Raw genomic sequence first — 26,360 nt, forward strand, 5'->3', positions numbered from 1 at the left:
GGATAAGGGAAGCACTGGTGGGTAAATGTAGCTTTTTCTTATTTAAAGCAAGGCTGCTCACATGGCAGATTAGCTGTAACAAGTAAGACGCTTGACTACAAACTGAATGACAGAATGAACAAAACATTAAGTGAATAGCTGCTGAATGACAACTCTGTGGTTTGAGAACACATAGGTGCAAGGACTTGTAAGGAGAGGCTTGTGCCCTTGAAGCTTTTCTTGGATACAACTATTAATGCTAGCCAAGTCTTTGTGATCTTGGTATATATTATACTACATGGCTTTTATGGGGAATACTTACTTAGAAAAGTGGTAAATTATCCTATATACTGTAAAGGATTATTATTTTTCTAGTGTTGTCATTTTCACCTTTAATTCTCCTGTATGATATGTGAAAATACTGCAGGACTTCAAATGCTGCATTATTTTAAAAACACCTTTATACTGTGGTACTCCCCAACAAGATGCTATATTTTTATGATTATAGAATAATAGAATACTTTGGGTTGGAAGGGCCCTTTACAGACCCTTTAGTTCCACTACCACTCCCCCATCCCACCTGCCATGGGCAAGACACCTTTCACTAAATCAAGTTGCCCAAAGCCATGTCCAGTCTGACTTTGACCACTTCCAGTGATGCAGCTACAACAGAATAAATATATATGATTTTTAGTTATACCATTCTGGACATATTTTATTGAGTAGCTGCATGAAAGGCATCTTCTGATCTCCTCTCCTGTTTTTCTCATTCTTCCTTTGCTTCACTGCTCCTTCATTGTGTAGGGTGAAACTGAATTATGGGAGACTGTTCTTTGCATTAGTCAGTGTTTCAAATCATGCTATAGCAATACGGTGTAGTGCTTTCTAAAAGGGTCTTAGCCATCTGAACACCCCCAGAGGGTATGGAGGATCCAGAAGAAATCAAAGCCTTAGGACTGAAAGTGCTGTCTGTTCTTGTGAGCCAGGCACTTTCCCTTTAGACCTTATCTTTTCTCAAAACCCAGTAGAAAGATACTGCATCATAACCACAAGGTAAAGTCAGCCGCTCCATTAATCAAAAGAGAAGCTTATCTTTCTTTGTCTATTAACTACAGAGCTGTTGAGTCTCCTGCTGCTAGCCTGAAGCACACATTTAGCCCTGCCTTCTGCTCCTCAGCCATGGTGTTGACTTTACACATCAACACTGTGCTATCATAGGGTTGTTGCAGCCAGGATATGGTGTTTGTCTGTGACCACTTATTGGGTGCTTTAGGTTTAAGCTTAGTGTTCTGATCTTTCCTTGCCACATGTAACAGCTTGCCTGAAACACACTGCTTCCTTGTCCTCTATGTTTAACTCACATGCTTTGCCTCGTCATGTAAGGGTTTATGTGCTAATGTTCAGCTATCTGGGGAACTTTGCACTTCTAAGCTTATTACAATTAATTTAATACCCTACTCTTAGCCGAGTTGGTAGACTGACTATTCATTACAGCTCAAGTACAGTAGAGTAAGAGACTGAAAAGGAGCCTACAGCCTGTAAAAATGATTGCCAGCCCAATGTGGGGCCTGCAGAATGGACTGCCACACTGAACTTCTATTAGATATCCTGCTACCTAATGGGAATATCTGCTCCAGGTTATTCTTAACACAAAGGCTCTATGTAAAGAATCTATAATATGACATTTGCTGCCTATGCTGGCCTCTGGGATACCAAGTATGTCCAAGGATGCCTGTGGTGTTGAGATTTCAGACAGCCTGTGAACATGGAGCAGCTAAACGGGCACACAGGTATCTTAATTGCTGCAACCTCAGGCTCCTGTGAGGCTAAGAAGGCACTTCCAGAAGGTATGTTTTGGTTTTAATCCTTGTTGACAAGCGTCAGAGCTCAGATGTATGATCTGGTGAGATACCTTTTCCAAACAAGAGTTAGGGATGGGATTTGCCTTTACCTGAGGTCATCGCAGACAAGTACAGTTAAGTTAGTCAGCCTTGGTGTCTTCCTAATGACAGGGGAGGGCAAAGGAGACACAAGGGAAAATTTAACTGATTTGTTTTAGAAGTCTGTCAGGCTGAGTTGATTCGCCTTCTGTCAGTATTTAAGGAAAGAAAATAATCTGGACATGACTAAAGTGCATAAAAATAAGTGTTTGGTACCATCTGAGATGCCTTAAGGGGTCTGTAATACCTAAGCAAAGCTGGAAGACATCACATAGGTTAAGTTCTTAAAAGTGGAAGCTTTGACTGAAAATGCAGCCTTTCCTCTAGGCTCTGTCAAATATGGCTGTGAAATGTCCTTTCTTCACAGTCATATCTACTTATGAAATCAACACACTTTACATATTGTAACATGACTTATTTCCCTAGTGGTAAACAAGTGCAAGTCACTGATGCCACGATGCAGGACCTCCCTGAATGGCTGAGGTCAAATGAAAGTTTTTCTTGTGTCTTTGTGTGTTTTTGTTGCATTAGAACTTTGCGCTCCCTTGGTGCAGTTGAGGATGTGCACTCTGCAGGGAGGTACAAGAGCCATTGATTTTAATGAGTTCTGCATGTTCTTGAGGGTGTATTTTTCCTCAGCGTTGCAGACTAGTGTCCACAATAGAATAAAGGTGGGCAGGTCTTCAGTTGCATAACACAAGCATGCAGAGCTGAATCACCTGAAGCCAAAGGGGCCGACTATCCTCTACTGCGTATGCTCTTGAAATCAGAGATGCAGCTCTCAAAAATAGCCCTAATAAGCAAAAGTATAAACTATGAGCTTACAAGCTGATTATACATATCTCAGCAGATACATTTTGCAGTGCACTCCCTGATTTAGCAGAAATTAGATCTATTTTGGTTTCAGTGATCTATTCAGAATAACCATGGGTTTTGCTGTCAGCTAGCTAGTTATAGAGTGGGTGGTTTAGATTTGCTCACAATCATTACCACAATGAGATCTCTCTCTGCACCCAAAATTACAGCAGGGAATCCCCTGGGCCATACATGCACCAAATATTGCTTTTTAGGTCTTCAGAAACGGTTCAGAGTACTGTCTAATTTTGCATGATGTTTGTAAAGATTAAGATAGATAACATATCTGATTTCTTTTTTTGTGTGGTAGAAAGGACCATTGAGACAATTCTTCTATATAGTCTGAGTGGACATCAGAATTGTTGCCTAAATGGATATTAATTAAAAAATTTATATAGGGAATGGTTTATATGGTGACTAGGTTTATAAGATACATGGAGGCTGTGAAACAGGAAGCTATTCCAAGAAAGTCTGACAGTGTATGCTGGTTGGCACATTTTTCTCTTTAGTTGGCTGGTTCCAGCTTCTTCCATAGTAATGAGATATATAGAAAATGTCTTTATATGAACCACATCATGACTCTGAAAAGGAACATGGTGTGGAGACACTGTCTTCTAGAATACATTGGGAAGAGGTGCTGCCAGCACATCTACAACTTCTCCACGTCTGACACTTTAATGGGAATCAGTGCATCTTCTTGGTGCCTCAAGCTCATAGATTCATATAATCTGCAGCATCCAGGCTGCAGGCAGAGCTCTGACAGGAGAAAGCAAATCCCTTTAGAAAGTTTCCACCAGTGATTTTTTCTTTTTCCAGTAGGTTTTAGGCAGCGTTTCACAATGTCCTGCAAACAGTACAGGGTCCTAAAAGAACTGTCATGGTTTATAAGCATTATATAGCTTTGCACTGGCATTTTTGGATGGAAGTGACATTTGATTGTTGTGACCTTGCTGTGTCTTGTGATGCTCCAGTGCAAAATGAAAGCCTCATGACATCCGTATTTGATAGATAAATGGCAACTGAATGCCTTGATTTCACATGTCTCTCTCAGTTAGGATTCTGCATTTTAATCATGTGACAGCCCATCCACCTGAGGTTTTCTATCTCTTTTTATTTCCAGATCCCTAGAGAAAGGCAAAGTTCAGCTTCTTTGCGTCATGCAATTAGGCATGAAAGTATCAGTGTCCTGGGCTGTGTAAGAGAGTTCCTTTCTTGAAAGGTTTTCTTTCTTGCTGTTTTATGGGAAGAGACAGTTCTGTCTCTCATAAGGAACTCACAAAGTGATTTCTCTAAGCAAAAAAACACATTTACACAAGAAGACAGTAAAATCTGACTTTTAAATCCCCTTTTTAAGGAATGAGGGTTAAATTCAATTTTAAAAAAGTTTAAAATTGTATCAAAACAGGGACTTTGAAAATTATTCTTCCCCTCAGCTTTGTTCTGTTCATTTCCTTATAAAAATGCAAGACATTCTTAAAAAATGAAACTCTGGCCTCCTAAGAGCTGGTGTTTGACCTCTGCAGGGCAGCGAGCTCTTACCCACAAGTACAGAATGCAAATATTCCGTATGCATCATGCCATCTGTTTTCCCTGAGTCCCAACACTGTGCCAAGGGTGACCTCCATCCTCCCCACCATCACCGTCCCTCTGGAGTGAAATACCTATCCCTGTATACAGAGGGGCCATTTGGCCGTGAGGGGTACCAAGGAGATCTGGGTGCTGGGGCAGCTGTTGCGCTGAGCAGTGCCGCTGCCGGCGCAGAGTTGGGTAACCATAGCAACAGCATCACTGCCAGCATCCTCCTCCTCCTCACTCGGCTCTCCTCCTCCTCAGCATCATCAGGAGCAGCAGCAGCAGCCCTGGCAGGAGCCGGAGCCCGGCAGCCGAGGCTGCAGCCAGCTGCCTGCCGTCCCCTACCTGCACCGTCACCCAGCCACAGCACCGCCACTGTCCCTGCTGCTCCCCACGGTGGGGAATAATAGGGGAGAGGGAGCAGAGGGAGGTACACTGCAGAGGGATCCCAGACAACCCAGGTAAGAGCTGTGGGGCTGCTCGCAAACTCCCCGTGATCGATGTGGTTGTGTGCCTGGCATGTGTTTGCGTGCGAGTGTTTGTTGCTAGTTTCCCTCTGCTCGCTCCTTCCAGCGGCAGTGTAATGACAATTCGAGGCAAGCATGTTTTCCGGCTCGTGTTTCCCATCTCTGCCATACTGTCCCTCTGCCTCTCTTCTACCCAGATACATAAGGAATAATAAATAATATTCCAAAAGGTTAGTAGGAAATGGGGTGATCAGGAGAACTCAATGTGATGTGAGTGTTGAAAGGCTGTGCTTCCAAAATGAAAGTGGACAGCAGCAGCAGAGTAAAGGTTGACACAGTAATTACTAACCTTTAAGGAAAAAATAATGCGACAACGTACTTCTGTCTCTGCTCACTCCACAAATAAATCTCTATCATCATATTCAGCAGAGAGCTGTGAAACAGAGAAGTGTATGAATAACCAAGACCAGAAATCTCACTGTGGTCCACAACTGGCACATTTACTGTAAGTGCTTTAAAGCCAAACTTAATTGCAATAACAGTACAATTATACCTGTGAATATATATTTATATATAGACGTATGTATACACATTTGTAAAAATACTCCTCTTAAACCTTTCTACTTTCTAAGAAGAGGAAGAAAAAAATATCTTCTGAAAGGTGTGGATAGATGGTCAGGCATTAAACGATGCTCACTTCATCTGTGTGAGAAAACATGTACTGGTTACATTAAAAAGGGGGAAAGAATAGCTCTAATCCAAAGGCATATGGGGACAGTCCTTGTCATTTTAAAACAAGAAGAGATCCAAAGCTGTGGAGTGTCCTTGTGCAGCCAAATATATGTGAATGAGGGTGTACTTGTCTGAGGAGCGTGAAGGGGGAGAGGATAAGAACTAAGTTTCAGCCAAGCGGTAAGTGTTTGCAATATAATGACTGCAGAGACCTCTTTCCACTTCCACGTAACTGTTTTTACTTGTTTATTCTGTCAGCAGTAAGGAGAGATGCTCCTGCTGCTGTCTCTATCTGCCTCTCTAAACCCCTGTATTCCTTGTCTGGTGTCCTGATCTTCCCCTGTCCTCCCCAGAGTGCTCTCCCCGGATCATCCTTATCTGTGTGGCTGGAAATACTGCTGGCTTTATTAATTATAAGCATTTTAATAAAAGGCTTTTGAGCCCATCCTGTGATATGATATAGCTGTAAATCTGCTTCCTGCATATATTGTAGGGACAGTCTGTGTATGACCCAGTGACAGGTAATATGTAAAGGGTAAAGCACCTGTTTTTTGTGTTAAACCTGATTTGAAAATCACAAAGCTTTTGGTCCCAGTCCTGTGTTTTGCTACTTGTCTGCAGATCCTCCTAAAATCAGCAGGGTCTGGAACATAAATTGAGATTTTACGTATAGAAGTGAAGGCAGAATTTGGTCCACCTTTTCTTCCTGGTTATAAACATCCTTATCCTGCAAGCTATAGGAGAACAAGGAATTTGGATAAGCAGGATCTTATGCCCACTTCTTATGCAGAAGTGTTGTAAAAATTACCTGAGAATTTTGTTCTATCTCAAGAGGACTTGATAGGATGAGGAATAGGAAGAAAAAACCCCACAAACAACCCCCAGACAAGTATCTGGGAACAGTGCTCTGATTTGAGAATCGTTTCTTTAAGAACCTGACTGTATCATCACAACAGGTCTTCTCTACAAGAGGCTGTTTGATCCATGTTAATAACAGTGCTCATGGACATCATATTTAACTGAAGAGGATGATTCTGGTTACTTTAATTAAATAAACTGAGGCACTGTAGGGCTACAGTCCTCAGGACATTAGACAAGCCTAGCCACGTTACAGAGTGTATTTCTGTATAAGATTTGGTGTCTGCCTCAAATATAGAAACTATTTAAATCTCACAGATTCTCTTTGTAATACCAAAAGGGAATAAAAGTGTCTGTAAAAATGCCTGTAAAAAGAGCACAAGCCTGACTGTGCTTCTGACACTGAGTAACAGAAACAAAATCCTGTTTATATGTGTTGAAGACATGTAAAGTGCATAATCCAAAGGCTCCTTGGTAAGGTGTGAAGCAGTGACTCTCTTGTCAGCGCAGGCAAATGACTGCAGGTTAAAGGGCTTTGGGGATTACACATTAATACCCTGCAAGTATTCTTATACAGTCTTACTTCACTGCTAGGTGTGGGCAGATGAATATGGGGAAGCCAGAACTCATACACGGACTTCTGATTATTCCGGGGTTGTTAAACTTCTCTTATAGATGACTCTGGGAAAGGCTGGACAGGCTGATGTTTCCATGAGCACTGCTTTACCATAAACACCCTCTGTGGAGGGCTGTTCGTGGGAAGTCAGAGCACTGAATCCACAATCAGTCTAAACACAAGGATGTTCCTCACCTAACATAAACAATCTTTCATGCTCAGTGCCCCCCACACTTCGGCACCTTTTCCCTTTGCTTATACTGACAACTTAAATGAGATTTTTTCATTTTGCCTTATGACTTGTTCTATTATCTCTTATGTGTTTAGTAATGGAAAGGAACACAGCCTTTCTTCTGCTTTGTGCATGGCTCTTAAGAGCTGGTCCCTTGATGCCCACTTAATGTTGCTAACACTGTTCTAAGGAAAACAGACATTTTTGTATCTAACGATGTTCCTAAGCATCCTTTAAAATCCCAATCCTTATTTTCATTAGTCACCCACTGTATCTCTCGGCACAGAAGATGACTTCTGCAATAGCTGCTGTTCGAAAGTCAGTGCTTGCCAACAGGTCGAGACAGGGATTTCTGAAATGCTGCAGCCAGGACTTCTACTTATTTATGGATTTTACAATACAGAAGATGAGGTTTTCCAGATTCTCCTTTGTAGAAACCTGAGGCAAGTGATGATTTAATGACGGATGTTGTACCTTGCATTTAGTTTAACAAAGTTACTCATTTGATCTCGAGGCTATGTGTAAACTGCTGTTTATTGTTAATGATCACACTTTGTCGTTTCCCCTGTTGCAATATTGTCATTCTTTCTATTTGCATTCTATGGTGATTGGCTTGATTTACTGCTTAATGAGACAGACACGTAACCATGGGAAAGTTTTCCCAATAAGTAGGACAAGGGTGAGATCTTTACATTAGAGCCTGAACACTCCCTGTCTGTTCAGACCCCTTGAAATTAGCAGGAGCTGTGGCCCATCCATACCTGATAAGGAAATAACTTTTTTTTTTTTTGGCCATTATTCATCTTCTTGAAGGGTCAGCTTGGTCTTGGCAGGTTCTTCTCAAGTCTGAATCTTACCTCTGCTCATGTACTATGAACCTTTGTGAACACATAGCAGATACCCACACCAGCCCTTGGAAAGGTTGTAATTCCTTTCTAGTCTGTTGGCTCAGGTAGTGGAAGCTCCCAGTCTCTTTGTTCAGCATTTCCTGAGGTCCATCAGCTTCCTTGCTCATAGATTAACATCTTTCCTCCCCACTCAATGAGAACAGATTGTGTCTCTGTGCTTCCCAGCAGTACAGCATTGAGAAAAGTGTGTCTAAGAGCATGAATAGTGCAGGTCTCTCACTTCACGTGTATTTCTGATCTTTCCTGTACCCAGTTCCCTCCCTTGCACACTGGCAATGCCTGACATGCTGCAGAGAATCCAGGCCTCACAATGTAGCATGACCTTTGCTAACACTGCACCAAGAGGTAATGGGCTGAAACTACCTGCACTGATTGTGGCTGCTGGGCTGATCACAGTCCTTCTTCAGAAGGTCAGCACCATGATATGCCTGATCTCAACTTGTTGGGTGAGTGAGTCAGAAGTTGGCTTCTTCCAAATCTTCCAAATCCAAGAAAATATGATTTTATTCTCCCTCTAATCCTATTATTAGTGACTGCAATGTTAAGGACTCTGTTATTCAGCAGTTTTACTTCCCTGTTTCACTGCAGCAGATAGAGCATCTGAACAAAGTCTAAAAGGGAGAATTCTTTCTTTTCTACATTCAAATGCTGCCAGCATCCATCCTTGGGGTGTGTGTGTGTCTGCTCTGGTCCTCCTACCTGCCTCCCAGATATCCCATTTCTGCTTCTTTTCTGGGTTCAGACAGGCATCGGTGTGGTTTCTTTGAGTCTGGAGCCCCCAAACCTCAGATGCTATATTTCAGTACTGAAGTAAGTCATTTTTAGGGATTTGTCAGAAAAACAGTGATTCTGGTTCTGCTGACATCCACAGAGAAATCCAAGTTTGTCTTCAGTGGACACAGATGGATCCACAAAGTTTATTTCTCTTACTACATAGGAGGCACTAGATGCAATATCCCAACACGTTCTTGATACCTGTGTTTTCTCACCCTTACAATTGTAGGTGTAAGACAGCCTAAGCAGTAGTTTGACCTTCTGCTGGTAAATATAGCCCCAAATTCTTGGTTTTGTACTTTCTGCTCTATATCTAGTAGATATATTTACCCAAGTTTGTTCTTATTTGTTCTTAGCTATGTGGCATTTTCATGGATAGGTCAGACATTATGCATTCTATTGGACTTTAAAGGCAGAACTGCAGATATTACAAAATGGACTTTGCTGATAATGCATCACATTGGTGTCTGTCTTGTATGGAAGTCTCAGATTCTGACCTCCTGGCAATAACATGGCTTTTAGTGATTCACAGCATGCAGCACAGTGACTAGTGGGACTTTCTTAATGTCCAGCTCGGCTTGGTAGGGACAACTTGTGCTGTTAGGATCCCAATGCTAACATTTAGGAGCCTGGGAAGCTGCAATGTCTTGACAAACTCATCTCTCCTGTTGTATTACTAGATCTGCACAACTGGGAAGGAATTTGGCTTTGCCAGCATCACCAGATGTATAATTTTAGTCCCACACAGGCTGCTAACACTGCATTTATTTCTGAGGCTAGAAAGCAGTGTTCTGTTACTATTTTATGGCCCAAAAGAACATGAGTATTTCTTGGGGGATGTGGCTTGAGTGAGACATTGTTTGTATCTCTGTCATTTTTTCAGCTCATACTGTCAAAACCACTAGTGACAGTAGGAAAAGCAATCCTATTTTCTGAGAATGATTTCATAAAGAACAGAGCAAAGGGAACAGTATTTCCCTTCACTAAGTCCTCTACAAGAGAGGTGTCTCAGTATGAAAATTTACATCTCTATTATAGTATCACCTTTTCTGCTCATAACCTCTTCTTCTCAGTGGTTCTGACTTGACCTTATTGTGGACAGATAATGCTTATAGATGGTTTAACCTCATGGTCTAGTTAAATAGGCCCTTGGTTTCTGAGTGTCAACTTTGAGGATGTCTGCATGAAACAACTGCTGAAATGATTTTGTATGCATAAATCCCTCATATTTTTAGAGGTGATGGGGAAGCATGGAACAATGCACAGTTATGGAAGATCATGTCCCTTTGTATATCCCTTTTCTGGATTTATGTGATCTCACAATAGTTGGGTTCTCACTGATATTCCTGCAGACAACTGAGACTGAGCTACAGGTTTTGAGCCTATTATTCAGGCTCACTAGCTGCTAATACCTGTAGCAACTACTCACTGTGTGATTGACTACCTGAGTTCATCAGGTACTGGGTTACAACTGCACAGCTCTTCTGTGCTATTAGAACCCAAAGATCCCACATCTTAAGGTGTGAGGCTTTCTGAGGGACAAGTTAGATGGATTTCATTAGGGCTGAGCAGTGTCTGCTGCTCCAAGTAACTCTTACAGGCCCTTACGGAGTACACTGTATACACTGAACAGATCTATTCTACACCATGCAGCAGCACAGCCCAATTTATTCTCATTGCCTGCCTGCCTATCTTGTTTTAAACCCTCAGCAGAAAATGTCTCTTTTCTGCCCATGCCTCCTCATTGTTTTCTCTCTGTTTCCCTCTCCCTTTGCAGCTGTGTTTAAGCTGAGCTCTCTGAGGGTACGGCTTACCCTGGTAGAGGTTAGAGAAAATAAAGTCGCATTGTGTTATGTTCTAGAGTGCTTTGCTCTACAGCCACCCAGCCTTTTCACTGCTGGAGGCTATAAGATGCTTGCCACTGACCTCAGAAACAGCAGGATTCATCCCCACGCACAAAAGTCTTTTCAGAAGGAAAGATAATGCACAAGGCTGTGAAGAGATTGCTGTTTGAGAAGCATGGGAGCCTGAATCCTTCGGTTAAAAACCTTTTGTTGGCTGCCATAGATGGATCAAAGTCATGATGCTGTTTTAGTCTGGGACACCAGGACCACCAGAAAATTCCTTGTCTTTGTGTGAGGAATTAAGCATCAAAGTCAGGGGCAGAAAACAGACAAGGTAAAGAGGCATTCTTTCAGGAAGAAGTCAACATCTGAAGGTTGGCCCAAAATGGAGAGCAGTAATAATTGCAGAAGCTTGTGTGAAAAACCCTTAGATATGTTCTGTGTTGTATGGTAGTAAAGGGAGGAATAGATTTTTTGATTGTGTCAATTCTTTTGTCTACAGAGGGAAGAAAGATTATTGTTGGGGGGGAACAAACAGCAAAAAACCCCAGTGAGGAATGATCAGCAACCTCTTGCTAATTTTTTAGTAGCACTGTAATTTAGGCCTTGTTTTCTTTAGTTGACTTGCGTTGGTAGTAGGTGACATTAGTGCTTTATTAAACTTGCCATGCTGAGAAGCCCATCAGTTTAGCGTAGCTAATAATAATACCCTAATCGAGAAACAGAAGGTGGGGTAACTTGGCATCAGAAATTAGAATGCAGAAATAGTTGCTGTTAGTTGAACTAAAAATACACACCAGCACAACCTTCTTCCCTACAGCAGCACATGCTGAACACACACTTCGTTCTGGTGGTAGGGGGAATGGCTTTCCTTTGTGTTCAGCAGTGCTCTGCGGTGACCCATGTGTGCAAACACCAAGCCCTACCTCAGATGTGCAAAGCTCCTCGTAGCAAGTTAATTAGTATCCTTAATGAGCTAATAATTCTCCAGAGCCATAAACAGACTGTATAGGGTGAAGCAGGCTATGCAGGATGACTTCGGAAGCCAGTTTTTCCTAGGGTGGGACTACGTGATCTTGGTAGCACCCAGTGAGGTGGGAGTGACCTGCAGCAGGAACAGGGATGTAACCATGGCTACTCTGTTCCTCTGCTCCGTGCTCCTGCTTGGGGATAAACAGCAGATGTCAAAATCCCTGCTGAATTATAAGCCTTGGAGTTATCGCTGCACAAAGGTTGTTTGTGCTCAAAGAGATTCATCCAGTTTTGTCTACAGCCTCCCAGGTCATACCCAACCTCTCCACTTCAGCTTCACAAGGGTGAAATTTGATTTAGCATGTACATGGCTTTTTTTCTGCTACGAACTTTGAGGTCTTCTTGACAAAAAGTAAAGAGTGGTCCAGTTATAGTGGTGGTGGTGGGGACCCCGAAATAGGTTAGTTAGCTTCAATAAGGACACATCTAATATCAGAATTAGCACTGCAACATGGAAAATCTGCTGCATTGTCAGGTGGCAGATTAAACATGAGGAACATACTTTAGATGAAAAGTGCTCAATGAAAAAAGAGAGTTAACTGTTGAGCAAAGGTAGTGACATTGTCTTTGGATGAAAGACACCAACACAACACAGTGCTGAAAAAGTGAAGACAAGAAGCAAGGGCTGAATGCTCTGATTTGAAATTCCTGCATTACATGTAATAAAACCCTGTATGAGGTGAGAATCCACTATTCAAGCACAGGTGCTGCCCTCAGGCAAAAAATGTCAGGATATTGTATGAAGAAACTTAGCTAACAGGACTGTTCTTGAAAGATTCAGCCTAGAAGTAAGCCCTTTCCTCAATGCACCTGAGCTTTATCCTGTGTTCTGTGCCGTATCGCCTCCAGTGAATCTGAGGATATCAACCTCCCTGGTATTATGTCTGAGACTTTTTGGAGCCATGGGGATCTGCTGTAGACAGGCAAAGCACAGAGATTATTTCTCCAGTGATAGGTGCCTTCTTAACTGAAGTTACTCCAGATAAAAAAAAGCACCAAGAATGACAAGCTTGCTTGCCTGTCTTTCTTAACCAGTCTTAGCTTCTTTCTGGGACTACCATTCCATTTACTTTTTGATAAAGTGCATAGAAAAGAAGCCATTTTTGTTCAAAGGATAATTCAGGTTGGAAGGGAGCTCTATTCCAATCACCTGCTCAAATCAGGGTTACCTGTGGGGTCACACCAACTTTCTCAAGGTTTTATCCAGTCCAGCTTTTTACCCATCAATAATGAAAAGCAGGTGGCCTGTAAAAGCTTTTGAATTGTCAGGACTAAGGTCAGAAGGAGCTTTCAGAGAAAGATGGTTTTGAGAGAGAGGAGACCTGACTGCACATGCAAAGAGCATTTCTATGAGTACTTTTGACTGTGGAGGTACCCAGAGGGAGCTGGCAGAGACTCTGAGAGGGGAACGGCATGCAGAACATGACAGAGGTGAAGATGAACTTATCAAAAGCATCCTTGAGCTGTCAAGGGTACGTTTATTCCTAGGCACAAATGGCTTCCTCTGGGGACTTGTGGAATACGCTTTGCTGGGGGAAAGAGCTGGTGTTTACAGTGAAATGGGTCTCACTAGCTGTGCTTCTGTACATGGCAGATGACTGTTCTGGGAGATAATACCTCAGGTCAGTGATTTAATTTTGTCTTGTTTGAAGACCTTTTACCACACCTGAGATAACTCAAGGCTTAAAAGATGGCTTTTGGAAGAATCATCTGTTCAGCAGCAATAATCACCAGTTACTAAGAAAAGATTACCTTACATAGTCTCTTCCATCTTATCTCATCTTCCCACCAAAAGCTCAGTTTCTAAACACTTTTCTTTCAGGACAACTGACGATAATCAGAAACCTCTCACTGGAAGAACATTTAAAAAAGAGTTTGAGGATCCAATTATATAAATGTTTCCTCTTTAGTAAAACAGCTTGGGACTTGTAAACATACTGGGTCCACATGTCTCTAAATAATTCATCATGATGAATTATTTAGTTGAGTAAGCTGTGTTTTACGTGAGGAAATGCTTTTCTTAATGTGATGTAAATGCAGATATTTCAGATAATTTTGAAAGCAGTAGCTGCCATTTCACTCTTTCGCTTCTGTGCATGTGGCGATTGATTTTTGCCATGGAGTGTTCTTCAGGAGTGGCTGATACCAAGTCTGTAGCATGTCAAGGTGACTTCCTCAGCTGCAAAAGGCTGGCTCACAATGCCTTTTGCAGAATAAGTCTTATCAGAAGTCAAGGAGTCTACTTCTTATCATAAATGTGGAAAAGGCAGATTTTAGAATCGTTGGTTATTTTCCAGATGAAATTAGGGGTGACAACTTCAGTCCATGAGAGGGTAAATGTGTATGTGTTGCTGATGTAGTCTTTGGTACAATGCTTTCATTTTTGAGTCTCATTTGTGAAATCGGCTTGAATTTTGTTCTCTGTCTATATTTAGACATTTCTCTTGCATTTTCTTTTCTCTCCCCTTCCTTTTCCTCCCTCAACAACAGATGATTTTGAAGATAGTATGAATGAAACAAAATGTTGGCATGGTCTAGCTGGATTTCCTGACAAGATAAACACTAAGTTAAATGTGAGACATATGCCTTAGTGTGTGCTGTAATTTTATAGGTTCCTTTATATGTTATGGTTGGCAACAGAATCCCTGTAGCCTATTCTGGCTAGAAAGAGCAGTATTTCTTAGTCTCAAGACAGACATACAATCTGAAATTGGTATATACCACAAGCTACACAGTGCAAGCAGTGGAGTCAATCTTGGTTTCTATTCTGACGCATTCTGTAAATGGATATGCTTATTCGGCCATGGTGCAATTGTGATAGGGATCATGGTCTCATTATCAGTAGTCCTCTTTCCTGCCTTCATCCCACCTTTGTTTAGCAACAATTTACTCCAGACAGTTTACTCCAGACTTGCACTGAATGAGAGTATTTCCTCTGGTTGCATGGGTACAAAATAAGAACTGGCTTCAGCTCGTCCTGTTAAACATTATTTTGTGTAGACAGACCATTGAAGAGAGGATGAGTACCACATCTCTTCCCACTTCCTTTGGTTTTGGGAATCACAGAGTCTGGAATCTCAACCCTCCTCATGTCTTCTAGGTCATGTATGGGAAGATGTATGCACATGAGTGCTTGCATTTTATATAAGGTCCTGGTCATGGATGGAATGTGCTTTACTTTAGTCACCTGCAGTGGGTTTAACATCATTCAAACTTTGTCTTCACTAAACAGGAACCTGGACAAATAGTTGAGGAACAGCCATTTACACTGCAGATGTCATTTTATCAAGTTCATCTAATCTTATCTACTGTCAAAATATGGAACAGAGCACGGACATTGTGAGCTTTATCCTTCTCCAGATGCTCTTGTTGCTTGTCTTTAGGTTCCCCAAAATGTGTGGCATAGTGATCTTTTTTGCAGGAGGGATCATATGCAGGCCTCCTGCCTTTGTCATTCAGGTTTCGGTCTGTTCTGGTATTTCACATGGCACGACCACCTTCCCTCTAATCTGCCATGACATTCGTCTGTATGATGTTTCACTTTGGATTTCTTGTTGGTTGTTCCACTACCACAGTGAAAGAATGAAGACCCTCATGTTACATGTAGTGAAAGATTCTAGCTGTAAGAGATAGTGAGGGAATCAATGGCATATTTGCCAAATTGTAACATATTTGGAAAATGCATTTGAGCTTTGAAGATGCAAAACCCATGATCCAGCTTGGATAACTGGAGGCACTATAAGTGCCTTTCCTGGTGCTCAGGTGAACCAGGCCACCACTGGGATCCACACCAGTTTGGTAGGGTGCTTTAGCCCAAGCAGAGCAGCATCCTTTCCTTGCCCCTGAGCCACAGCTTGCTCAGAGATAGCTTTAACACGTCTTTGCAGTGGTTCAGATACAGTATCTTTTGGTTGGAGGAGCAATTTAGCGCTCTGTGTGGGTGCGTTTATGGGAACACACAACTCCTCTTAAAGTAATAGGCGTGTTTCTGGTATTTACAGATGTTATGGTTGCACATTAAGAGAAAAAAAATAACATTTTGGTGAAGGGAGTTGGAAATCTCCATTATTCACCAGCAGTTCTTCCCAGCCAAGTCTTTAGCTTTTTCTGTGTTGTGAGATAAGAGGGGTTGGAAGTTGATTCCCAAAGGGATGAAGGGAATAATCCAATCACCTTCTGAAAAGAATTGTACTTTAAGGCCCTGTTCCTTTGTCAGGATTCCCACCTGGACTTTGCCTTTTGTTACTTTGGAGCCTAAACTTCTAATGCTGTTGTAGATTTTTCCTCCTGGCTCACTCACAAGTCTTTCTGACTCTGGCTGATGTCAAGGAGAGCAGCAGTTATGATGCCAGAGAAATACCCAAAGCCTGAGGTGTGTAGAATTGAGAAAAAGACCCCTGATTATCCAGTTGTTCCTCTCTGTAGAGTATGCTGCAGTTTGGAAACTTATTCCAGAAGTTTCCTCTCCTGTATCCTATTAAACATTAATGACAATATGTTGAAAAGACAAATGCTTATTTTCTTCTCTCCACAATGTTTTTCAGTCTAGTACATGATCTCACACAACTGCTGTTCACTGACTTCTGTGGTTGCTATAGTAGGATCTACAGGACAAGAGGCTGGTCATAACCAGGAACCTAAACTAGTAATTTAAATGTTTGTTTTCTCTTCCACTGTTGAAGCAGACTTCTTGCTTTTAATTTTAAAAAAAATATTTATCTTGTTTTGAACCTTTGTCAAGTTTCAGCAAATCTACTTTAAGCCCCAAATCAGTGTTGGATACATAATTTTTTTCCAGATCATTGATTTAATAATCAACAAAGTAATAAAGATGGAAGAAAATGCAGAATTATTACACTTAGGCAAGACTTCTGGAAACTAAACAGACCTGTATGAAGGAAAATGAAATTCTCTGTTGACAAATACAAAGTAATGTACAATGGAAAGAAGTAAGCTGAATGATTCATAGACCTTGGTAGGTTCTAAATAAATTCTCACCACTTGAGGGGAGATCCTTCAGTAAAACTTTCTACATGTATGGTTATCACAGGAAACAAAACCTTCTTTGCGTAAGTAGGATATCTGGTGAATAAGAGCTATGATGAAGAATATTTCCAAATATAATATCCAATATCCTGTTAGAAAGTTTAGGGGTTTTGGTTTTGTTTTGAAATACCTTTATTTATTTTGAATTGTAATTATTTTAGAAAATAGGTTTATCTAGATGTAAAGAAAACTCCAAACCCCTAAAGGAAATGTGCTGATTCACTGAAACACAGTTTCAGATCCATAAAAAATATTTTATTTCTGTCAAAAAAAACACTGTTTTGTGGGAATTCCAGTGTTTTCATTTTGAGTGTGAAGACAAACACTCACCCACTCACAGAAAATTGCTTGCTATAGGTCCCATGGTTGTGCTCTCCACAACATTAGAATGTCTTACCAGAAGCATAGCATATCCTAAAATGATGTATTTTAATCTGGTGCAGTAGTGCTCTGCAGAAATTATTAGTACCTGGAATAATAAAAGGTGAAAAAATTTACATGTATTTCTCACTTTAGAAGATGTAAGAGAGAGTATTCTGTGAAAGTGAAAGGCAATACATTGAATGTAGATTTAATAAAAGATTATTTAGTACATCCTTTCACAGAAAAGGGAGACGACATGAGGTCATCTATCAGGCTGATCAATCACATCTTGAGACCTCCAGAGATGGTGACTTTACTACTTCCCTGGGGATGTTTTCCCAGGGATAGATCATTATTACAGTAAAAAACCTTCTTTCTTCTACAGAGATGAAAACTCTCCCAGTGTAAAGGTTGCTTCTTCTCCACATGGCTACTTGTAAGAAAGAGCCTCTGTCCTCTTTGTAGATGCCCTTTTAGTACTGCAACACTGTGATGAGCTCCCCTAGAGTCTTCTCCAGAGAGAAAAGACATTCAGTCGGAAGAGACTTCCTTTGGTCTTTCCTTAGAGGACAAGCTCCCCAGCCCTGCTTTTAACACCTTCATGGCCCTCCTTTGGATCCTCTCCAATCTGTTCATGTCTGTCTAGACTTGTGGGGACCAGAACTGGACAGGGTACTCCAGCTGTGGCCTGACAAACACTGAGTAGAGTGGGTTGATCACTTCCCTGTCTCCGCTATCAATGTCCCATGGAAGCAGCCCAGGATCCAATTTGCCTTTGCTGCTGCAGCAACTCACTGCTGACTCCTCTTCAACTTGTTGTCCATCAGGATCTCCAGACCCTCAGCAAGGCTGTTCCCCTGCCACACAGGTCCCAACCTCCACTGGGCTCTTTGTTCAGATCATCCCAAAGTGCTGGACTTTACATTCGTCTTTGTTAAATTTCATACAGTTGTTGCCCACTCTTCCAGCCTGTCCAGGTCTTTGTAAGATAGCTTTCCCTCCTGACACGTCCACCTCACCAGTAGCTTGGTGTCATTAGTAGACTTGGTGAGAGTGCTTTCAGTCCCACCATCGAGGTCATTTATGAAGATGCTGAACAGTGTGGGTCCCAGTACTAATCCCTGGGGGACCCCACTTGTGACAGGCTGGCAACCTCAGTATAAACCATAGATCACCATCCTCTGAGTGTGGCCTGGTAGGTAATTTCGTGTCCATCTCACAGACCACCCATCCAGTCTGTCTCTTTCCAGTCTGTCTTATAGATACAGTTTGTAATTTCAGGATTATTCTTACTTCTCATTGAAACCATTGTCATTAATCTTGTTATTATGTATCTGCATGCCATTTTTGTCTCCAGTATTCTGAAGTCAAGAGGTGAACTCTGACACTTATTTCTTAGGTCATAAATCCCTATCCATATGCTGAGCTGTTTGTAGGGGTTTTTTTTCAGTGCTGACATAGTTATATTGTAATGTACATAACACTAGACTTTAGTATATAAAATCTTACCCATATTTTGCTTTGATTTTTAAATGTCACAGTGCCTTCCTTGCTAAAAGCATTCAGAAATCCTGGTTTTGGAGCTGCGTACTGTGTTATGCAAGATTTTCCTTTAAAAAAGATCTAAATCTGTTAATTAACTTTCTCAGAACCTTTTTTCTTCTTTATTTTTTTTAATAGAAAATTCTATTTTTTAATGTGTAGAAAATAGGACTAGTAACTCTATACTGAAAATGGAGGGGAAGAAATATAAAGGCACTGCAGAATGCCAGGCTCAGATTATACACAGGGAAATAAGATGCCTGTGACAACAGAAAACAGAACTGAAAGCAGGTTTTTCTTTTCCACCTGCAAGGTGAAGTTTTCATAGAATAAATTGATTATTAGCAATCTCTTCTTTGGGGTTCAAAGGAAACCCATCTCCTTTACCACAGTAAATTAAAACATTTGGCAACTTTCAAGAAAAATCCCTATTGTGCCATAGCAGGATTTAATATTTGCTGTTATAGTGTAGCTGTGACTGTAAAAGGCAGTTGTTAAAACAGCAGTGCTCATGATGGTACATTTAATCCAGGAAGGCTAAAGGTACCTATGCTCCTGTAGGCATTTTTATTTCTTTCTTTTTCTTTCAAGATTAGAAACACCCCTTCACAGCTTGTTCCCCCTCTTTTTCCTCTTTTCCAGAACCTTTTATGACCTCCTTTAGGTCACTTGTAAGATGGAGGCAGAATTATATAAAGTAGCTCTCAACATAATGGACTTCTTGTAATGCTTAGGTCCTTTCTTATCTCCATATCCCTGCTAACACAGGTTGCCACAGAAACGAGACAAATCATCTCTTAGCCACTTCTCTGCACTTGTGTTGTGCCATCACTGTTTTATGCATAATCACTGCCCAAGCATAATTCCCTGCGAGGAACAGGTCCTGACTTCCTTGTTGCTTCAGCAAACAATAGGGTCAGGCTGCTCATCTCCAGCTCCGTGGGCACGTCCTGACCATTGCTTCCTCAGGTCCTCTCTCGTCATCTCTGCATAGGAAACTACCACTATTTCAGCTTAGTATTAAGCCCAGCAAACCACCGTGCTCACTGTAGGGTATGGCTTCTAGGTATTTGCTTTTCCTTTTATTCTCCTTGCCACTAGCCAAGACAGAAAGCTGTGCTGACCTGTGTCTGGTTTTGGAGGATAGTGCCTTCCTTCCCCTTAAAATTACCTCTCTCTTCTCCTATTTTGTACAGTTTAGGAAGGATTATCTTGAGGTGGGTCTGTTCTTGTGCTTCTTTATCTCATAAGATACGTTCAGCTCCTTCCCTCCATTGCCTTGGTGGCTGCGTTTCTGGAAACAGGATGCAAGTTCTGCATCCTTAAAGCTTGTTCAACTCTTTGTATTGAACAGCTCTCTGAAAGCAGTTGAAGTGATGCAGGAATAAATATCATATTTTTACTGGTATCTATCTTAGGTGGTCTTGAGATTGCTGTATTTTCTGGTAAATGAAGCTGGATCCATATTGTTCCTTTCATTAACCGGATTCCCTCTCCACACTTTCATTCCTTATCCTTCCAACCTATAATCAATCTCATTGCTCAAAAATCTCAACATTTTTCAATAGGAAGGGGGCTTTCTTTCACATCTCTCTCTCTCTCCTCCTATAGAGTTCTAACCATCCAGACTCTCTGTACTGGAGAGGGGACCAGTTTTCCCACGTAGGACCTGGTTCTTATCTCTGCTGCCATCTGTCTCTAAGAAGGACCCCATCCTTTTTGAGCCCAGGGAAAGCAGAAAAAGAAAATTGAAATCTTTAAAATTGTTCCTCTCTAAATGGTCAAGACTAACTATGAAGACTACACCTACTGTGAGATCAGCTAAGAAACTTCTCGACCAGGTCTCTGAAGTCTGGGGGCTTCAGACTGGATGAGCTATAGTTGCTCTAGATGCAAAGGAGTAAGTGGGAGGGGAATAGGCCCTTGTACTGGCAAGGTATGAATAGCGAGTTATCAGGAGGCCTGGGAAATGAGCAGGGGTGAGTTTGGATTGACAGCTCTGCAGCAAAGAGATGGAGGCAACCAGATGCTTGTCAAAGAAGTAAAGAGCTTTTAAGTTGAATCACAATTTGAAAGCAACTTGTTCAAACAGTGGAAGTGGGAGATCAGCAGAGGATTGGTCAGGCTGAAAGATGGTGTTTTAGGGTGCATGGTGTAGGATTTAATCTCTGCACCTTGGTCTAGTCAAGGTCTTGTGTGTAGCTTGTTGAACACCAGCATTTGGAATAGGAAGATGCTCTGATTTGAGTCAAATTAGAAAACACATTCAAGTTTTCGTGTTTAAGATCAATGTGATGAAGCTATCTATATCTGTGACCTATTACAGAGACTCCAGATGCAAAAGTCAGTTATGAACTTGGGTTTGAGCCTAAGATTCTGTGAAATGCCATCACAGTGTCCGCACTTACAGCCCAAGATCTTGTGGAGGCTGGCATGTGTTGTGTTTGACTTGCAGCAAAACTCTGCAGCATTTTTTGAGTGAGGAAAACCCATTATAAAGGAAACAGTGAAATTATTTTGTATACCCCCCCTGCAGCAAAATACCCTCATTTTCTATGTACCACTGCTCAGCCTAACTGTGATTTGTGTGTTATAGCACAAGAACAGAAGAGGTTTGTCAGCCTTGGGAAGCAAAGCCATGGCCTGTAGTTGCTCTCTGAGATGCAGAGGGAAGTATTATCTATGTGGACTATATCTTCTACAAACACTGACCCACTGGTGGAGGAAAATCTTTATGGGTCATAAAAGCATGTGCCAGTTTGCTGCGTTGCACTGAAAATGGCTGTGATTTGTGCTTTTGAAAGATAAGTGCAGCTGAAAGGATTTACAGTATTAGTGTTTACAGTGGGGAATATTCAAGAGTCTTGGGGAGTGTGAGCTACAAGGCTCAGAATATCTAAGTCTTATGCTTTGTCATTGAATGTATCATAGAATCATAGAATGGTTTGAGTTGGAGGGGACCTTAAAACTCATCTACTTCCAACCCCCCTGGGCAGGCACAGGTAGTCTTAAGCAAGTCAGTTCTGCTTATCTTGTAAAGCTCACCCAGCCTAGAAGAGGTGTGTTTTCTGCTGTCTTTGAGTAGGTAACATGGGAGATAACCTTTTTGGGCACATCTTGCTTGGCTTTCTTAGACGTCATCTGGCCTTTTGAGGTGTGCATATTGGCTTGCTGCTTTCAGCATGTCTTAGGACAGACAAAGCAGGATGCAGTCATGCAGGTGGATAGACAGTGGTGGGTGAAGAGTCATGAGTTAGGTTTAACATGGGGCCAACGATGCGCTTCATATTGGAAAATAGGAAACTATGAACAACTTACGCCTGAAGGTTGAAGGCAGTATGAGAATGTGGCCTCCTTGCAGTATGAAAAAACAATCCACATTGGCTGAGCTAGTTGAAAAAAACACCATTCTAGGGCATGTTAAAACAATTCAGCCAGACACATAATCAATAACTGATTATTTGCAGCTAAAATTAGGCCTGGAATTGGCATTTTGTATCTTAATTAAAACAAAGCTATCTTTATCAATAAGCTATGACAACTTTGAGCAGACATTTCCTAGTGAATGTTAATCCTTCAGTCTCTTTTGATTAGTAGCTGGGATTACACTAAAATCGATCCTCCTCCCGAGGTCCATTTGTGTGCTCTTTTGGTATTGAATTACATAGCTGGCCTCATGCCAGGCACAGGTCCCCCATTGGGACAATGAAATCACAACCGCAGTGATGCTCATTTGTGTTTTACACTATGCCATTTATTTATTACAAAAGGCTCGGGAGACTGAATGCCCTGGTGAGATATTATTTAGGCCTCAGATCTCTGTCAAACCTTATTACTCTCTTCAGTTCAATTTGCACATAGCTAGCTTCTGAAGATAGGAGAAGAAAGGGTAAAGAAGGAAAACAATGTCATATTTAAAATCTATTTCCCCGGTTGTACAGGCTGATCTCAGGAAGTTTTTAAGTTTCAGGAGCTCTGGAAAACAGGCATCATTTTGAAAGCATGTGGATCTTCTAAAAGGACGGATCCCTTTGGCTCTTAATTAAGCTTTGAACACCTAAGCCCTGAAGGAAGCTGTCCCTAAATTGTGCTGACCTGTTGTAATTGTTCTTTGAGGAATCCCTGTGAAACTGGTGGGAGTCAATGACATAGTTCTTACTGAATTCAGGAAGAGAAGAACTCCAATGTCTTTGTTTTCTGTTTTAATGTTGTTTCTTAGAAACTAATTAAAGCTATGAAAAATTCTTCCTAGGGAAATTGTAAAAAAAGCTTTACAAAAAGTAACACAGAAGAGCTGTTGACAGTCTGGAAAGTGTAAGAGTGGGACGGCTTTCCATTTAATTCCCTCCCACCTTTTCCATCTGTAGTTCTTGTCATCAGTCAGCCAGCCAGCCAGGAGATGGTGGTAGCTAAATGGTGTGCATTCCCCTAAGGTCTGAGATTACATCTTTCCTTTCGTCTCTGATATCCTTTAATAATCAGCTTTTATAAAATGTGCTGTGTTCCTTGACTTGTGCAGTTGTGGTCTGGAAGCTGTCCTCCAACACCTGACTGGTTCACTTAGAGTTATATGAGGATCTTATGAGAGTGTGAACTGATCTACTAAGCATAATTCTGAGCATGCCAAGGCTCAAACGTGAAGTGGAAACATATAAATTATCAAGAAATATAAAACACTATGAGATTCCTTACACTGTTGTAAACAATATTCCGTTTCATTTTGCTTGTGTGATTTGGAATTTCTAACAGAATAAATGCTCCACACTAGCACTAAGAAGGATGCTGTGCCTGAGTGGAATGTAAGTAATGAGTGATGTTCCTTCAAATGAGGAGCATAGAAGACTCTGGATAGCAGACTAATTATGTAGCTTGCTTATTTTTGAACAAAAGTCTCTTACTATGATTGGTGTCAAATGGAGAAGAGGAATCAGTTATTCACTGTCTCGGATCTATTTGCTCCTAGATCTGCAGGTTTGTCTTTGGATACCTAGGGATGTGATGGTAAGAGTTTCAGAGGAAGAAAGATGGACACAATACCTTGTTACATCTTGTAGCAGTGAATCTCTGATGAAGAGTCACCTTGAATCTGTGTTCAATTCTGTTTATTTATTGATTGTGGTAACAAAACCCAGGGTTCAGAGTAGGTGGTTTATCACCTTTAATTGTGCTTCAGCCAATATTTCACCTTTAATATTTCACTTCCCCCGAGTTGTCTAAATGCATTAGCTGCTACACAGCATTGTGTGTTTCTCCAAACTATATGTAAATCTGGGAGGTGAGGCATAGGTGCTAAATGTTTATTTTTTTTAAACTGTGATCTTTCCACTTGGGAAAAAGCAGCCTTAATTAGACTGGTTAAGGCACAGAAATGTTAACAACCTTTACTGAGTGAAGTTGACGATGATAATTCTGTCTTGGAATGACAACACAAACTTGAACATATGTAGCTTTAAAACTGTCTACTGTATTTGTAGGGCATTGAGACAAGAAACTTTCAGTGCAAAACTGAAAAAGAAACATAGGATACGTTCAGTAGTATGATACTGATATTAAAATACCTTGCTGACTGGTTTCTATACTTCAGATGTCTTTATAAAGCTGTGGGGAACCTGCATAATCCAGTTTCTTCTGTCCTGTTTGGGCATTTGCAATACAAAAAATGGCTTCTTCATGCTGCTGTAGAACCATCCTACAGATCCAGGGTCTTTGCAATCTGTGTTTCTCCAAAGATGCTGTGGTATAGGTTTGAGTTGTGCTTTCTTGAGGCAATGCCTCATCAGATTCTGTTTAGGGTAGTCCACTTTATCACGACAGCTGACGATAAAAATGGGGAATGGTGAATTTTCCTTTGTATTTCAGAACGTTTCTTCAGTCTCATGTAGCTGAGTCTCTTTATGCAAAGTATTGGTTTGTTTCTTTCATTTTCCTAGATGTTAGCGGCTTTCTCCCAACACAATGAGAGCTTGTGCTAAACAAACCAGTTCTGATTCTGCCTACTGCATTCAAGCTGGAAGTTGCTTCTTAATGCAGCAAGATCCCTAGTGTTGTAATGAGCCTTGGAGAGTCTTCGGTTTCCATGCCCTCAAGCTCCGTGGCTGTGCACCACATACATGTATTACCAGAAGTAACTGTTTACCCATAATACTTCAAATGTTGGTTTTCAGCTCAATGATTTGTTTCGGGGATTGAGGAGAGTCAGTCCCCACAACCGATCTGCAGATCTTTTTGACTGCCTCCAAATCAAACGAACTAGTAGATATGTGCATATTTGTGAAAGCAAACTGAGCTGCTGCTTAAATTTGTTTAATTTTACTCAAAATGTGAGGAAACGTGGTTTGGGAGCCATCAGTTCAGTGGTGCCAACTCAGTATCTGACAGACAAGAAGAAGAAATGTCATAAAGCAGAGTCATTTGGAGTATATTTTAGGTAGAAAAGTCTAATCCCCTGAAGATTTTCTTGCTTGGGTTTAGGCATGTGTTCACGCTATTAGCCTGCACTCCCTCTACCCTGGCTGTTGTAGGCTAGGCTACAAGTGAACTTGAGCTGCTATGCATCTGAGTTGATGCACTCAGTATCTTCGATGCCAAGTGTTGTCTGGAAAAGCAGATTTTGTTTTCTTAGCTGTTGCAAGAACTTTCACTATATAAATCCTCCATACACGACTAGTGAGACCAGTTTTTGCACGCTGTACTGGAAGAGAATCATATGATAGGGTTGGAAAGGCCCTTAAGATCAGAACATACAAGACATGTCATATAGACTTTAATTTGTTGTTTGTTTTTTTTTTTTTAATTGGTGGAAGGATGATTTTATAAGCTTTTGTGTAAAGAGATAATATTTTAATTAAGTCTTTGGCTTGATGTAAAGAGCAGATAAATTTCTTCAGGATTTCTCAACCCACAGTCTACTGTAGACCACAGTAGGTAATTCTCTTATAGTTTTATTAAAGTGTCTGAGCTACAGTAATGGTGTTCTTCTTCCACCGGTGATGCAAATCATTAGCGACTCTGTGGTAAGTCAGGCTGATCCCTGCCCCAGTCATTCCTTGCTTGCAGGTCACTGTCTTCTGTTGATCAGTGCAGAATGAGGTGGCAGCACTTTGAGGGCAATTGTCAAAATGATTCTAATGAGTTTGGTGAATATGAGACAAAGTAAAGAGATCAGGGTCTGCCTTGAATCACAAATTAAGGTTGATTCGCAATGTGAGTATATTCACTGCCACTTATGAGCATGGTGAAAGTTTAAAGTGTTTCCACAAGTGCCAGGTGCTTTAAGGTATTGAAAGTGAACTGTATGGCACTGAAGCAGAGAAGCTTTTTCTTCATATGTCTTCCTCTGGTAATATTGCTAAAGCACCTGAGATGGCCATAGTCAACAATTCCAGCCAATCATTGTGTTTGGCTTCTTGAGAAAAAAATCTTTTAAAAATGATCTGCTGGTGCTTAAACTAGAAAAAATTCACCGTAAAAGTTAGTTTCTCAAGAGAAGGACCCTCTGAAGTCAGGGCAAAGTGCTTATTGGCTTGAATAAGACTAGCATTTGACTGGTCTATCGTGCAGTCAATAGCTGCTCCAAGAAACAGTATCAACAGACAGAGGT

At 41.2% G+C, this 26,360-nt stretch overlaps 1 protein-coding gene across 2 annotated transcripts in view; it reads left to right on the plus strand.

Annotated features, from left to right (window-relative positions):
- The first annotated feature begins 4,359 nt into the window (after positions 1-4,359).
- FAM135B (family with sequence similarity 135 member B) overlaps positions 4,360-26,360 on the plus strand; it is a 192,872-nt gene continuing 170,871 nt past the window's right edge. For both annotated transcript variants that reach the window (XR_009742414.1, XM_061447680.1), the window contains exon 1: positions 4,360-4,807. The gene's annotated coding sequence lies outside the window, so the exon portion shown is untranslated. The remainder of the gene's footprint in view (positions 4,808-26,360) is intronic.

This window comes from Pezoporus flaviventris, unplaced genomic scaffold (genome assembly GCF_033815535.1).
Source record: "Pezoporus flaviventris isolate CSIRO_AGI_PZ_B2104156 unplaced genomic scaffold, CSIRO_AGI_Pfla_v1 ptg000007l, whole genome shotgun sequence".
Lineage (NCBI taxonomy): Eukaryota > Metazoa > Chordata > Aves > Psittaciformes > Psittacidae > Pezoporus > Pezoporus flaviventris.